Here is a 6,000-nt window from a genome sequence, read left to right as displayed (position 1 = left end):
CTGAAAAACATCCCCACAGCATGATGCTGCCACCACTATGCTTCACTGTAGGGATGGTATTGGCCAGGTGATGAGCGGTGCCTGGTTTCCTCCAGACATGACACTTGCCATTCAGGCCAAAGAGTTCAAACTTTGTTTCATCAGACCAGATAATTTTGTTTCTCATGGTCTGAGAGTTCTTCAGGTGCCTTTTGGCAAACTCCAGACGGGCTGTCATGTGCTTTTTACTGAGGAGTGGCTCCTGTCTGGCCACTCTACCATACAGGCCTGATTGGTGGAGTGCTGCAGAGATGGTTGTTCTTCTGGAAGGTTCTCCTCTCTCCACAGAGACATGCTGGAGCTCTGTCAGAGTGACCATCGGGTTCTTGGTCACCTCCCTAACTAAGGCCCTTCTCCCCCGATCACTCAGTTTGGCCGGGCGGCCAGCTCTAGGAAGAGTCCTGGTGGTTCCAAACTTCTTCCATTTACGGATGATGGAGGCCACTGTGCTCATTGGGACCTTCAATGCTGCAGACATTTTTCTGTACCCTTCCCCAGATCTGTGCCTCAATACAATCCTGTCTCAGAGGTCTACAGACAATTCCTTGGACTTCATGGCTTGGTTTGTGCTCTGACATGCACTGTTAACTGTGGGACCTTATATAGACAGGTGTGTGCCTTTCCAAATCATGTCCAATCAACTGAATATACCACAGGTGGACTCCAATCAAGTTGTTGAAACATCTCAAGGATGATCAGTGAAAACAGGATGCACCTGAGCTCAATTTTGAGTGTCATGACAAAGGCTGTGAATACTTGGGTACATGTGCTTTTTATGTTTTTTATTTTTAATAAATTTGCAAAGATTAAAAAAAAAACTTATTTCATGTTGTCATTATGGGGTATTGTTTGTAGAATTTTGAGGAAAGTTTGAAATTTTGGAATAAGGCTGTAACATAACAACATGTGGAAAAAGTGAAGTGCTGTGAATACTTTCCAGATGCACTGTATGTTGTTTTCACAGTATTCTGTCCTCACCAGTAGGTGGCAGTGTAGGGGTGGTCACAATGGGGCTATGAACATTCTCCAATTCAATCTTTCCAGTAGAATAGGAGAAGCAGGAAGTCGCTGTACTGAATAATAAGTTCAATCAAACTTTTAATTGCTTTCGTCAGGTAAGCTCCTACTACGAAAATATATACATACAAGCAAAAGATACAGGGAAAGGTTGTGTACCAGTAAATATGTCAGGTTTAATTAAAAATTAAATTAAATTCCTTTAATTGTAAATGGTTATTTCATTTAAACATTTAAACTGTTAGTTAAAATAGTGTCAATGTTCAAACAAAACACATTTAAATCTGGACAGTGGGGGGGGGGGCTTGTAGGCAGGGTCTAGGCAAACAGCCAGAAGTGAAAACAGACAAAACCTAACTCTGAATCGAGCCTACCTAAACTTGTGATCAGGTCCCTTGCTACATATATAACTAATAAAGACCACAATGACACAGTCCAGATAGTAATCCGCAAACAAGTCCCAGTACAAAAGCCACAGTTTGTTTACCAGAATTCTTCTTTCTTTGTCACTCACTCACAAGGGCCACTCTGATGTTATGGATTATGGAAGCAGAAATAAAAGCAATCAGTCCTGGATTGCCCTTTTGAGGCATGCTGGAAGGAGAAATGGAACCTAATACCACTGCTGAACATAACTCAGGAGCCATGAGAATTAGTTCAAAGTTTCTTCTTCAGAGACATTGAACTGAAGGATCGGCTGTGTGTTGTGATGCTCACCTGATACCACGGAAGTTCCTTCGAACAGTTGGTACAGGTCTGTTGAGTGATTCACTGAAATTGTACATGGATTAATTTGGAAACGCTAACCGTGACTGATGAAACGTTAATTGAAAGGCTGAAAGAAGCTACATGCTTGGCAGCTGAAAGACAGCCGAAAGTACAAAGGCAACACAAGTAAATGAATTGCTAAAAGAAAAGCTAAAAGGAAATTCAAATATCTCTCTTCAGGACTTGGCTGGACAGAAAGAAAATAGCAGCCAAGCCTTTTCTGTGGCCTCCTGTGAGGTGAAACAGAAACCAATAGGGGCAAAGGGACATTGTTAAGCAGACACCAAGGATATGTTAAAAGAGCTGAAAGCTCAGATGGAAGAAATAAGGAAGATGTTGGTAGCTTCCATAGGAATTGATTACCATCGGCACACAGTTGAGGAATGGAGGAGAAGACCACAGGGGGATGTAGAGGATTGCCGAACACATTTGGGATGATGATGAGGCCAGATTAATGATCTTTGTCTCAGAGGGGTAAAGTCAGGGGATCCAGTACAACCTTGAAGAGAGCCCTGTGGGGAACATCATACAAGAAAAAGACAAGTGGGTCCCTGTAGATTTGAGCCATCTCTCTAAAAAGCAACAGGCTGTGCTCAATCAAATTCAAGGCATGTGCATGTGTTCATTAATATCTAGGCGTCGTCCCATCCCAACGAATGCACATAACCCCAAAAGACAAATACACCTGTAAAATGGACATCCATGCCCATTCCAAAGCCACTTCACCAGGAGGTTATGCAGTATTTACAAGACCTCTTAAAACTGCTGTGATTATAGAGAGCTGAATCAGAAGTCTATCCCGGATCAACACCCCATCCCAACAATCCAAGACTTAATGGATGGTATGAGCAGACATGCTTCATTCTCTGTTTTGGATCAAGGAAAAGCATAACATATGGGGTTCCTAGATGAGGAGAGCCAACCCACTGACTGCATGGGTTACACTGTGGGGCTTGTATGAATGGGTTTTTGGATTCCCTTTCACCTGAGCTGTGCTCCAGCAGGATTTCAACTAGGAATGGAGGAATGCTTAAAGAGTTTAAGGGATGACAGCTGTCAACCTTACTCAGGTGATCGTTTAGTTGATAGTCGTAGTTTTGCACACCATGTCAAATACATCTAGGTGGTCCTGCAGCTGCTATCGGCAACGCAGAAATAAGCTAACAGCCTGAAAGTGTGCAGTGTTCCAATGGAAGGTGTGTTAGTCTGGGAAAATTGTCTCAGAAGAAGGCTGCACCATGGACCTGAAAGACATCGTCCCTGTTGAGGGCTTAAAAGAATAGAAAATCACAACAGTTGGTGAGCTTAAAAAGGTACTTGGTTTCCATTCTAACTACAGACCCTACATCCAGGAATTATTTTGGAGTGCCAAATTCCTGAATAACCTATTATCAAAACTTGCACAGGGAAGAGATGTCACAAGGGCCCAGAGTGAGAGTGAGTGAGATAAACAACCAAAAGAGAGGGTAGAGAGGAAAACAGAATTAGTTACCCAGTAGCATGCTCATGACCTGGACTGAGGACCATCAGAGAGTCCTGGAAGAGTTAGTGGACTGCCTTTCAAATCCCCCAGTCCTGTAATACCCTGACTTAATTTTGCCAGTTAATTTTGCATCGTAATGGCTTGGAAGCTGTATTGTATCAATGCCAGGGCAGTCATGATGGTGATAGCTTATGGATCAAGTATTTCGACTGCCAGCAGATAGAAATGTCCACCTACACTCTGCTGAACTATAGTTCCCCGCACTGAAGAGGGCAATTTTACAGATGTAGAGATTAATGAAACCTGCTCAAATTTAACTGAGGTTAAATACGGAGTACCACAGGGATCAGTCCTTGGACCTATACTTTTTTCATTGTACATGCTCACTGGTGATATTAGAGGACTACATAATGTTAACTTTCACAGCTACACTTACGACACACACACACATATATACATATCTTTTGTGGTATACAAAGACAACAACCTTCTTACCTACATTCTCACAGTGGTGAAACTGAATGCCACAGGACCCTGGGTGGGTGGCAGCACTAGGAGACTTCAACTTCACAATTAAATACCAACCTGGTCGAAGGAATGGAGATGCAGATAGGCTGTCACAGGAAGAAGTCCAGGTAAAGACCATTCAGGCTGATTCCTGTGGGAACATTACACAGCTGAAACAGGCACTTACATGGGTTGGCCTCAGGGTCATGAATGCATTACAAGATCCAGAGAATTGTGAGAGAGCAATCTGTACAAATGATCCCTAGAGACAACATTAAGCAGTGAGGAGAAATCAGCAACCTAGTGAAAATGAAAAATGGATGGAACCCAAAGAGGATTTCAGATTAGACATAGGTCCAGAGGGAACAACTCACGAGTGATTCTTCCAAAATAATTCCACCAGTTAGTCTAGGAATAACACAATAAAATGGGATATTTAGAAGCTGAAAGAACATCAAACCCTGTCAGTGAATGGTTCTATTGGCCCAGGATGTAGAAGGACATGGAGGATTAGGTAACGAGCATCTGTGAGTACTTAAAAAGACAAAAGCATAAGAGACCTACTAGAGCTCCCGTATACCGTTACTGGGAAGATCAAGTGTATGTCATAGTAGGTCAGAAGAATGAAGACATTTTGGTTTTCAAGGTGAGACCAGAAATTGGAAGAGGCAAATTAAGAAGTATTCTCTGTAATTTACTTCTGTCCTGTGATGCATTGCCACTGGATTTCTCTCCAGCCACCCAGCCAGGTAATGGAGACTCAAGACGGTGGTTACAGCGAGAGAGACCATGGACAGCAAGTCTGCCATCTGCAGAGAATGGTAAGGGAAAATCTTTGATGGAGTAGAATTTAAGGAACCCTGAAAATTATATGCAATACATTGTTATGCAAGAAGAGAGGGCAGGCACCAAAAACTCTAACTTATGACATGCAAGGAGAAACAACTTTTATCAGAATCAACTTTCTCAGTTGGGAAATTTGGGACAAGAGTACAGCTGAACCAAAACCCACCTATCATCTGGAGACCTTTGAGTGAATGAGACTGAACTGGCAGAAGAAAAAAGATACTTGAATAGATATTATTAAATATTGTAATTTTGAAGTTATGTACGTGTACTATAGTTACAATGTACATTTAGAAAAACTGGAACCGCCAAACCAAACAAAGTAACTAAAGAATAATTTATTGTTTTCACTAAATGCCAGTATTATGTTAAAACCATTAGGTGGCAGTGCAGGTGTGGTAACAACGGGGCTATGAAAATTCTCCAATCCTCCTACACCAAAAAATACATAAATACAGTACAAGAATAAGATACAGAGAAATGTTGTGTGCCAGTAAATATATTGGGTTTAATTTTATTTATGTTAAAACAAGAGAAGGCTGTGGTTCAAGTAGTGCCCGGTATTGTGTGGTAATGGCGTAAATGGTAATGGTGTAAGGAAGTGAATATGAAGGACATTGTTTAAACCTTCCTTTGATATTAAATGGGTATATCATTTAAACATTTAATCTTAAAATACTACGAATGACAAAGGAAACGCATTTCAATCTGAATGTTGGAAATGTATTATTTGTTTGCCTTTTTGCTAATGTATATGTTTCAGCTGTTTGTATGAAGTTTTCATTTGTTTAATTTGAGTAACAAAAATGCTAATATAACTGTATTATACAAGCATGAGTCAGTGGGTCCTCCATGTAAAAAGATTTGCACATAAGCTACTGGATAAACGGAAAATCGTTATGGACTAGTGTGCCTGTAATAATAAAAAATGTACATTATTGACCTTTAAACCTTCTATATTATTGTGTTTATTGCATTTTAGGCCAGTGTTACTGAGAATGGCTGGCAATGGTATGTATATATATGCCTATTTGTGTTAGATACAAAGACAATTATGAAAGGTCAAAGGGGATAAAAGAAGCATGAAGCCATGTGGAGTAGTGGTCAAGGGCTCTGGATGCAGAGGATTGTGGGTTCAGTCCCAGCTGGGGGAAACTGCTGTTGTATCCTTGAGCAAGATACTTTACTCAGACTCCTGAAAAAAAACACAGCTGTATAAATGGGTAATATAAATAATATGACACCCTGGATAAGGGCATCTACTAAGAAATGTTATAATAAAGCAGCTGCAAAGTTTAGTTTTTCAAACTTTATGCATGTAGATCAGTAGTAGATTTTGT

Source organism: Amia ocellicauda, chromosome 21 (genome assembly GCF_036373705.1).
Source record: "Amia ocellicauda isolate fAmiCal2 chromosome 21, fAmiCal2.hap1, whole genome shotgun sequence".
Classification (NCBI taxonomy): Eukaryota; Metazoa; Chordata; class Actinopteri; order Amiiformes; family Amiidae; genus Amia; species Amia ocellicauda.
This window is presented reverse-complemented; position numbering follows the sequence as displayed.